Source organism: Apium graveolens, chromosome 9 (assembly GCF_009905375.1).
Source record: "Apium graveolens cultivar Ventura chromosome 9, ASM990537v1, whole genome shotgun sequence".
Taxonomy (NCBI): Eukaryota; Viridiplantae; Streptophyta; class Magnoliopsida; order Apiales; family Apiaceae; genus Apium; species Apium graveolens.
Window position 1 is genome coordinate 253,282,852 of NC_133655.1, and position 11,432 is coordinate 253,294,283.

The 11,432-nt window shown below is 33.1% G+C and overlaps 2 non-coding genes across 2 annotated transcripts; both read left to right on the plus strand.

The window, feature by feature from the left end:
- The first annotated feature begins 6,313 nt into the window (after positions 1-6,313).
- Positions 6,314-6,400, plus strand: LOC141688248 (small nucleolar RNA Z159/U59). The gene has a single exon (XR_012561704.1). It is a non-coding gene; the product is annotated as a small nucleolar RNA Z159/U59 (small nucleolar RNA).
- Positions 6,401-6,489: 89 nt separating this feature from the next.
- LOC141688249 (small nucleolar RNA Z159/U59) lies at positions 6,490-6,575 on the plus strand. Its single transcript, XR_012561705.1, has one exon. It is a non-coding gene; the product is annotated as a small nucleolar RNA Z159/U59 (small nucleolar RNA).
- The last annotated feature ends 4,857 nt before the right edge of the window (positions 6,576-11,432 follow it).

The following is an 11,432-nucleotide window of genomic DNA, read 5'->3' on the forward strand; positions in this document are numbered from 1 at the left end:
GAGACCCTATATGTCTATAGAATTTGACAACATAACGGTTTAAGCACAAGTTATCCATAATGATTACATAGGGCAAGTAAAATGGTTAGAGTTACCCACTAATCATGCATAGCAAAAACATGAACCTATGCTAGCATGGCAAGTTCTAAACCTCTATATTCACTGTCGCTTCAATAGAAATTAACACACTATCTTATACGTTAGCTACGCACATGAGATGAATAAGCACAACCAATACTAGGATATCAATCAATCACCACACACCAAGATATCGAAACAAATTAACTATCAAAATCCATAAGTAAATCCGCTAGAATCCCATGATAACGATTAGCCCATAATCGAACTCATCGTCACCATGGGTTCCAATGAAATCATGGTATAAAACAAGGTCTTAATAAAATGAATAATAATTAAAGTAAGAATAAACGAGATCTAGGTTCAACAAGAACGAAAACGAGCATCCAAAGTTACAACTAATTCAAAGAATCACAAGTTAAAAACAAGATCTTCTTTTTCGGAGTTGTTCTGTGCTTCTAGGTCTTCTCCTTGGTATCCCAATCTTCCTGAATCATGAAAACCCTTTTTTTTAAGTATATATATGCCCCTAGTGGACCTGGACCCTTAAAATATTCAAATTCCACACAAATAGGGGTTTTCAGCGAAATCAGCGACCAACCGCACCTCAGGCGGCCGCCTCACCTCTCCAGGCGGGCGCTTCAGCTCCCAAGCGGCCGCCCCACATCCCAGGCAGGCGCCTGCAGCCTGTCTGGAAAAATTCTGATGAATCTTGTTTTGGCCATAACTTGAGTTCTACTCGTCAGAATTAGGCGATTCAACTGCCCACGTGAAGCTAACGAGATTCTCTACAACTTGACAATGGCCTAGGCTTCCAATTCTGATCACTTTTTATCATATTTCCTTTAAAAGTTCTTTTTCATTTAACTGATACCTGAAATGCAATAATGCAAAAAAACATCAAAATACCAACAACTTGAGTCCAAAACACCAATTTAAACTTGTAATAAAGCGTTCCAAGTGGATATAAAATCCACTTATCACTTGCCTAGTCACCAAATCCAAATTGGTCAGGTAATTGATACACTTGCCTTGTCACCAAAAGTTTGAATAATTCCAAATTTACTTCCTCTTTCAGGTACCTTCCTAATTGAGCTCGAAATCTCATGGGCTAATGTCTACTTAATTTTATTAAGGTAGGTGAATGCAAGATGAAGGAACTAGTGATTTGTGGGTGAAGGAAAGGGTAATGAAATACCTCACCTTATCTTGTAATGGGGTGGCGCCCTTAAGATTAATTAGATGATGCAACACACAAAGACCGAGATAGTAAACACTTATGGATGCACTATACTATATGTATAATTCTAAATTATATGTACCTCTTTTCTCCATCAATCACCACAATTGTATAAGATGGAAAGCAATAAATAAATAAAAAATCTAGATGATGTGTTCATATGTGAAAGAATGAATGATGCAACAAATTGGTTTTTAACAATTAACTAACTACAATTTTTGGATTTTTCAAATATTTAATTTTTTTTGGATTTTTCAATAATAAAAGTGAAAAAAATAAATAAATAGAGAGGTGATACGGAAACCGAAAAGCGCTTTTAAAAATTTCAAAAGAGACAGCAAGGCCATTTTGCGAACTTCTTGTCCAAACTTTCCGCCGCTTCATGATTTCCTAAAAAATAAAGAGAAAACAAAAAACTAGTCTGGAGAATTAAATATCAAGGAGTGAAAATTAACAATAGTCCACGACAGCGGTGCCAAAAACTTGATGTGTAAAGATATAAGAATTGTAAGAGCACGGTGTTTAGTTGTAGCAATTACAGGTCGATCAACAGAGACTGCGAATTTTTAAAATCCTAACAATTTAAATCAGGCGAACTAGACAAATAGACTTGAGATGAAATTTGTTTAACCTAATTAGCAAATAACAAATAATATGAAAATCTTAGGAATCCGAGTCCGTTAATCAATCACAATTAATATCAACTCGCCCTAAAATTAATTCTCCTTTCTTCACAAAAATAACGTACATTAATTAACGAGACAAGCATATACTATGAAACTTGTTATCTAACAATAACCCATCAAAACTTCATGGAGCAAGTATAGGCTATGAAAAAAAATCTAGTAATAATAATATATCAAAATCACTTTGCCAATTGAACAATTAAGCACCAAGAAAAATAATGAGAATCAAATAATAGGAACGAGAAGATATCAAAGCAATTAAATAAACTTCATCTTCGTCCTAGGGAACAAATTTAGCTACACATGATAAAAAGATAAACAAAACAAATAACTAATTGGGTGTCTTGGGGTGTGTAAAATACAAGAGGGGAGACCCAGATATATAGGAAAAATATGAGGGTTTGGGTCTTAGGATACAAGTAGGATTCTAAAAGCATTTCCTTTTTTTTCTTCAATAAGTATTCTACTTATCTTCCAATTCCTTTGATTTCTAGAATAGTCTACCTCCTTCCTTATTTGCACCGTTTCCAACTCAAATTCTGATTTTATTCATTTTCCTACAAAATAAAATAAAACAATTTATTTATTAATAAAATTACGAAAACGGACATAAATAGGCATTAAAAAGATTCTAAATATGGACCTATCACATACCCTTTCGGGATGAGGGATGACATTGCCAATGTTATTGAGAACACTCTGAATCTGTGTCCAATAATAAGATTCCAGGCTATAAACTATCACCACCATGCTACTGACCAATCTTAACAACCTTGTAATCGTCATTGACATGATCGTAGCCAAACCCGATGTGGGAAACCAATACCATGTCAAAACACTCGCCCACGCTGGGTATCATTCTATGCTTCCTAGTTGACGGATTATATAGCAAAAAATCATTCCAATAATTCTTACAAAAATATAGTAAGCTATTAGAAGCACCCACAAAGTCATCACCAGGGAAACAGTCTTAAGAGGATCCTTTGTGTTAACAGGTGCACATGGAAATAAGAATTATTGAAGCATTCATATTTAATATTTCAACTAAATTCTAGTGAAAAATGTAATCACGATACTTCATCATTACAGTCAAGAATGTACAAGTAGTTACCGATTACATGTAAAGAAGAAGAAAACAAGGCAGATGATATGAGAGATGGATCGAGAGAGATTAGTGATGAGAGAGATGATTCCATATGTATATCACAGAGAGAGAGTCTAACAGAATGGACCACTTGACTTTGTGTGTGAGAGCTTTGTATTGATCTGTGACAAACTTTTCCCTCCATCTAATCCACGTGCATCCATTTTCTTGGCCTTTGCTGAGCTGGCAACCGAGCTGGCAGATGACGTGTTATCAGCTACGATAATATGTTCAATACTTTATTTTCGTAACCACAACGTCCTCATCAGCGTATAAAGACTCGGTATCAAGCAGGAAAACACTTCCATCCCCACGATACCACTACTAACATTGGACCCTATAATTATTTTAGCATGTTTTTGATGAATGCAGCACTATCGAGGAGAGAACACCATTATTTCGACACGCATCGACAACGAAGAAGATACTTAACAGGAACATAACAGGGTATTTGATCATAAATCAAGTCACAAGGAGGGGCCATTCTAAGAAATGTAGCTAAGGGTATCTTCAACAGTGATTTAAAGATCCAAATTTGGGACAGATTACCCCAAATTCTCCTTCAATAGTGATCCAATGGTGATCCAAATTTGGATCAGTGAATAGTACTGATCCAAATTTGGATCACCACTTTTTTGGATCACCATTGTTCACTGATCCAAATTTACTTTAATATAAAATAATGATTTTATTACTTTTATAATTTTAGTTTATTAGATTTAAAATTGATTTGTTATTAATTAATGAATGTTAATGATATTTTAGATGTTAATTAATGAAATTAATATATTTTTAGCTAATTTAGTCTATAATTTTAATATTTTTTAAGTGCAGTAAAAAAAATATTTTTGATTTAATTAATTTATTAGATATAATATAAATAATTATTCATGTTTAAATTTAAAATTTAAGAATAAAGAGTTTAATATGATATTTGCGTATTATAATATGTAAAAGGTAATTTGGATTACGCTCTTGGAGTTCATCATAAATTTGAATTAGTTGGTGATGCAAATTTGAATTTTTGAATCAAAACTGTTGAAAATGACAATAGGTTTTAATAAGTGACAAGAGGACTAAGACAATTAAAATAAAATAGTATATGAAGTTGAAAATTTACCATAAAAAGTCTACAGAAGCTATCTATCTATACTATACTATTATAAGTAGAACACCATTTATTTGGTAGTCGGTTACTCGGTATAGTTGTTTGGTACGACAAATAACAACCGTCAGATCTAAAGTCAGAAAGATTAGAACCGTTGGATGCAATAATAAAATATTATTATATTAATATTTAAACTGCTCTCATGGATTCAGGATTCGAACCCCGTCAAAAGCTTATTATATTTAAACTTTTATATTCTTTATTTTAACAATTTCTACAGGTTCAGGGCTCGAGTCCTGTGAACGACATTCTATATTATATTATTTATTTTCAGTCAAATCTCAAATTATTATAAAACATATATTGTTATAACTTATTATGTTTTTCAATTTATATTTCAACTATTGAAAATTATATTATAAAATATATTATTAAAAATTATCGAATGTTAAAAGTAATCAGTGCATCGCACGGGTTATAGTCTAGTATGTAAATATACGTACATACACAAGTAAAGAGTTGTTATTGGGATTTGAAATATTAATCGGGTTGCATTTTTAATTTTGAAAATTTAACGCTAGTCTATTTCAGACATGGGATTTATTATAATTTGCGGATAAATTTTATCTTTAGTTTTGTAGTTAATCGTTCATAAAGTTAACTATTTATAAATATTTAAATTTAAAATTAAGTCAATTTTGAATACAAAAGCCAGTTTGTTCATTTTAAAGGCTTATATCAAACCGTTCATATTCCCATTAAAGGTTCACATTGGGATTTGGAAATATTAATCGGGTTGCATTTTAAATTTTGAAAATTTAACGCCAGTCTATCTGGATTTATTATAGTTTGCGGATAAATTTTATCTTTAGTTTTGTAGTTAATCGTTCATAAAGTTTGACTATTTATAAATAACGGTCTTTCTAATGTGTGGCCAAAGGTACACAATAAGTACTAAATTTTATGAGTCTGGTGCATTTTAATTGGTGGAGTTATTATAAATGCAGGGGGTCCATCAATATTTATCATTAGACCACCAAACTCATAAGAGTTAGTACTTATTGTGTGATATTAGGCACACCATAGAAAATCTCTATAAATATTTATAATTAAAGTTAAGTCAATTTTGAATACAAAATTGTTATTTTTACAGCAGATGGAGATTAATTCAATTATCACAAAAATATCGTACAACTTTCATATACAAAATCGGAGACTTCAGATAATTTTATTAAAGTTAATTTTAGTAAACTCTTTCTCTTTCTAAAAGCGCTCATGATTTCTAAATTTAATTTTATATAATTATTTAAAATTATGTCAGTTTGTTGATACAAAATCAAGATAATTTTATAAATTCTGAGGATTAATTCAATTATTATAAAAATATCATTCCGTTTTTACAGATTTCTCTAATTTGTAATTATTTTTTACAAGTCGGGTGATACTTAAAGGTGGGAAAATTTGTAAATAGCGAAGGATCAATCATAATTATAAAAAATTCTTAAACAAAATTTATTAATCAAAATTTTCCACCAAACATGGGTAGCAAGGAGAAATTAATATTTTTTCAAAATTTTCTCATTTTTAAAATTTGATTGAGAACCTTTAATTATTATTATTATTTTAAATTCAATAGCTGTCTTTGGGATGGGAAGATTTACAACACTGGTCTATTTCCACAAGACCAGACTTGAAAGAACATAGAAAGTTAGTCCAGCTAGAAAAGCCCAAAAGAGGCCCGTATCCAATAAAAGCCCAAGATCTCTCCCCCCTCTGGCTCCTAGGGTTTACAAACAGCACTATATATTTCTTCTGCATCTTCTCCCAAATATGAGTAAGCCTAGTTAAACGTTATTTCTAAAATCTCAATCTATGTCGTTTTTTCTTTTACATTTAGACGCTGTTGGGACGTAGAATTTGAACCCGATTTATGGGAATGAAAATGAGTATGTGTTTGTAATGCCATTATTTATTTTCATTCATATTAATCGGATTTTTAAATTCCATGGTCTTGATAACGTCCAAGTGAAGGAGTTGTATAATATTTGAAGAAGAGAGTCTCTGATGATGATTCATAAAATACTTTCGTTCTTCTGAGATTAAATCTATGTGGAACCTTTTTTGGAGACCTGAACTGAAGAGACAGCTCTTGTATTTTATATGTGTGTGTCTAATGTCTATAGGTATATATATATTTTTTAATTTATTTATAGTTCAGTCATGAGTTATTTATGCTTCTAATGATGATTTCAAATATACTTTCGTTCTTCCGAGATTAATTTCTGTGAGGAAGATTATGGAGACCTGAACTGAAGAAGCCTTGATATCTACTTGTACAATGGATACGTGGATATTTGCAATATTTTTTCGATTTTCGGTTCGGTTTTGGTTTATGATTGCTCTCTAAGGATGATTACCGTTAAAACTTTCTGAACTAATGTTGTGCTGAAAGTTAAGGAGACCTGAACTGAAGAGAATGATTTACTGAATCAATTCTATAGTCTTGTCACTGATTTCTTTTTCTCTTTTTGTTTGCTTTGTGGATTGTAGTTTAATCTTTTACTACGTGTTAATATCCTTTTATTTAAGGAGTTTTCAATACAGAGTTGTTCGAAGCTGAACTTAGTAAACAGCCAGAACATTTCTAAATACTATGAATGGTTTCGGCAAACTAAGACGACTACAGTAGACAAAATGACAGAACAGATAGATTTCAAATAAGAATTTATATAGTCAATTTTTGGTGGCATCAAGTTGGGGGAAAACACTTTAGTATCTAAATTCAAGGCTGAGAAGTAGAGATGTAAACGATCAGAGCGAGTTCTCTTTGAGCAGATTCAAGCTTTTTTTTGGAAACAAAAAGTGCCGAGCTGATTTGAGTTTAACAATCAAGCTCGTTTATAAACTAGCTTATTCCGAGTTGAACACGACTTTATTCACGGAAATAGACTTTATTCACTAAAATAGCCGAATTCGAGCTAAACACGAGTTTTTTCACAAAAAACCGAACTGAGCCGAGTAGAGTTGTCTACTAATAATTTGCATATATTTTTCATTAGAACAACCTTAAATTATGATTTATAATTTTACAGGTTATATTGAGATCAATTACTAGTCTTATTTTACAATTATATAAAAGTACATTCACACTTTTCACTTATTTTTTAATCTATATCATTTTATTTTTCAAGATGAGTTTTAATAATATATCCAATTTTATTTTTAATTATTGAGACATTCGTGACTTTATAAACTATACATTTCTTTTTAAAATGATGATGCCAAAATTTTATTATGTTTTGTTATCATATTTAAATTTGATTTATCTAAATTTTTAGTTATTTAATAGTGTTTATGATATATGAAGAATTGTATATGAATGTATAATGATAACGATTTGATAATTTTCTTACGAAAAACCTAGATGTTAAAGTTAAAAAAATAAACAAAAATTCTAAAATAATTAATTTTTTAATAAATGATGAAAAAATGTACTAATAAAAAAAATTAAATGATTAGTAATAATTTATTATTTGTAATATATAAATTATCTGAGTCGAGTTACTGAGTTAAAGTTGAGTCTGAGCTGAGTCCGAGCCGAACCGACAAAAAAGTTCGACTCGACTCGTTTATTTATCCGAGCTCATTTTCATATTCAATATGCATATTTTTATAATATTTAAATAGTTAACTCTAATTAAGTCTTGACTTTTGTCATGGTTGAAAAGTTATAAATGTTCGGTGTTCTCTATTAAGGTTATTGTTATTTGTTTGTGTTTTAAGAGACCAGCATGGCAAATCAGCATAGCATCTTACGTGAGATGGGGGAGAGTTTTGCATCAGTAAGATTAGAAGATGAAGATGAAGGGGGATACTCTATGAATGAGTGTCAGATGAAATTTTGTCTCAGATTGATGTCCGTTGGTGTTTAGTGGGTAGGTTTTGACGGATTCTCCAATAGATTTTCAGGAAATGCAGCATAAAATGGCATCACTGTGGAAACCAGGAAGAGGGGTATACGTTAAGGAACTTGAAAACAATAGACATATATTTCAGTTTTATCATGAAGTTGACATCAAAAGGGTGATTGAAGGTCGTCCATGGACTTTTGGGAGGTTTTAATTAGTGTTTGAACGTTTGAAGCCAGGCGATGAACCTCGGTCCTTGGTGATAAACAAACTGGATTTATGGGTACAACTGCATGGGATGAAGCCAGACTTTATGTCACAAAGAGTGGTTCAAGATATAGGAAATTATATTGGTGTATATGTTGATTCTGATGTTAACAATTTCATAGGAGTGTGGCATGAGTATTTACGTGTTCGAGTGTCAGTTCCGCTGGATAAACCATTAAAGAGGCGAATGAGGTTGAAGAAGAATGAAGATAACTGGAGTTGGGTTAACTTTCGTTACGAAGGGGTTCCCACTTTCTGCTTTATATGTGGTATGATGGGACATAGTGAGCATTTTTGCAGTAAAATATTCAATACACCATTGGAGAGCATTGAAAAACCATATGGTATATGGATAAAAGCTGAGTCAAGGCGTAAAAATCATACAATAGGATCGAAGTAGTTGCGACATGGTATCCAGATTCCGATGAGTAAGGAACCGGAGGAGAAGGACAGTAGGGCGACAAGGCCTGAGGGCAAAATTGGTGCAAAAGATCAACACAATCCCTTGACTTTAGGGAACGAAATCGTGTCTGTTGAAGATAATAGTAAAACAACTGGAGGATGAGAAAAAGGAAATGATTATGCTGATATGGGGGTGGTTAAAAAGCATATAATAAGTCAAAATTCAAATAATATTCGGGAGGGAGAATTCCAAATGGAGCAGGGGCTTGTAACTGTGGACCCGAAAAGAAGGAGAACTGATGAGGGAAATATTACTGGGCCAACTTTGGAAAAGCCCAATGAAGATATAATAATATTGGAAGATCAAAACCAGGAAGCAGAGAACCAAAAAAACGAGTTATTCGCCTAGGATTATGAATGTCATCAGCTGGAACTGTCGAGGTATAGGTTTGTCCTCAAGAATTCAGTTCCATAAAGATATTGTATGTCAAGAAAGACCTTCGGTTATTTTCTTATGTGAAACTAGAGATAGTAAATGGAAGATGGAAAGAATAAGAAGAGCAATTCATTTTGATGGTTTACTAGCAGTAGATTCTCAAGGTATGAATGGAGGTTTGGCTCTGCTATGGAGGGTTAAGGAACAAGTGCAACTGCGTAGTTTTTTCTCGGAACCGTATAGACGTAGAAAATAAGGTGGAGTGTAAAAAAATTTGGAGATTAACGGTATCTACGGGGAACAGATAGGAGCCAGAGGAGGAAGACTTGGAATTTGCTTCGAAATCTGTCAAGAGACTCAAATCTCATGTGATGTGCAATAGGAGATTTTAATAATGATGTTTCTCAACAAGATAAACGTGGTGGTGCTTTATATCCTGAGTGGCTGATTGAAGAATTTAATGAAGCACTGGGGGATACAGAGCTTATTGATTTAGACTTAGTTGGTAACCAGTTTACGTGGGAAAAGAGTCGAGGTACAGACACATGGACAGAGGTGAGACTGGATAGGGCTTTAGCAACTTTATCATGGCTTAATCTATTTCTGGTAGCTAAACTTTATAATTTAGAAGGGTCACCTTCTAATCATAGCCTGATTATGCTGATTACTTAAGGAAGTATGCAGTTTGAAAGGCCAAAAAAGTTTAAGTATGCAGTTTGAAAGGCCAAAAAAATTTAAGTTTGAAAATGCTTGGTTAAAAGAACTCATGTGCAGCCAGTTGGTCTTAGAGAGCTGGAATAACGAAAATAATGAGGGCATTCAAGCAAAGATTAGAGATTATGGGGAAAAGCTTTATCAATGGGGAAGAGAATTGACGGGTAAGTTTAGAGATCGAATAAAGAGTTGCAAGGTGGAGATGAGAAAGCTGAGGAAACTTAGAGATTCTATTTCAGTACAAAAGTATAAGGATGCCAAGGACAAATTACTTTTGATTCTAGAACAAAAGGAGTTTTTTGGCGCCAACGATCAAAGCAATTGTGGTTACACTCTGGCGATAAAAATAGTAAATACTTTCATGCCTCAGCAACTGCAAGATGGAGAAGCAACCATATTATCAGACTAAAAAATGGAGAGGGTAACTGGGTTGAATGGGAAGGGGGTTTAGCTGATCATATTACAAAGTTTTATAAACATTTGTTTACAACTACACGGACCAATTGGCAAGAGGTGATTGACTGTATTGAACCGAAGATAACACCAGCATAAAATCTAGAACTCTTAAAGCAAGTGGGTGATGAGGAAGTCAGATTGGCATTATTTCAGATGGACCCAGATAAATCGCCTGGACCTGATGGCATGACACCGACTTTTTATCAGAAATATTGGACGGTAGTTGGGTATGAGGTGGTACAGCTGGTACGTAGTTCTTTCAGGAAGGTGTAATGCCTCGAGAACTGAATGAGATAAATGTTGTTCTTATACCGAAGAAGAGAATTCCTGTTAATGTGAGCGACCTCAGACCAATTTCACTTTGTAATGTAGTAGTGAAAATTATTACCAAGGTGATGGAGAATCGCATGAAGCAGATGCTTGACAGTGTTGTTTCTGAGTGTCAGAGTGCATTTATACCTGGGAGAGCAATTAAGGATAATATTATGGTTGGATATGAAATGATTCATTATTTGCACATGAAAAGAAAGGGGAAAAGGGTTGTATGGCACTCAAAATTGATATGAGCAAGGCCTATGACATGATTGAATGGGATTATTTAAGGGAGTTGTTAAATAAGTTGGGGTTTCATGATTGGTGGGTGAATTTAGTGTTGCAATGTGTCATTTAAGTGACATATACAATCACGCATGCACTACGCCATAGATTGCTTTAAGCAACACCTAAATTGTGTTGCTATAGACCCGGAAAAATATTGTTAAAGGCCCAAAAAGGGCTAAGGCAACATCAGAGCTATGTTGACTCGAAACTAGTTAGTATAGGTATTTATAGCAACATATAAGCTACTTTATTGCAATATAGCAAATCCTGTTACAATAGATCTCAATGGCAACATACTTTGGTCTCTATAGTAACATACGTAGTGTGTTGCAACAGATCTTATTTTTTTTCAGAAATATGGGCCCCATGTGAGGGCCCACATGTGAGCCCACT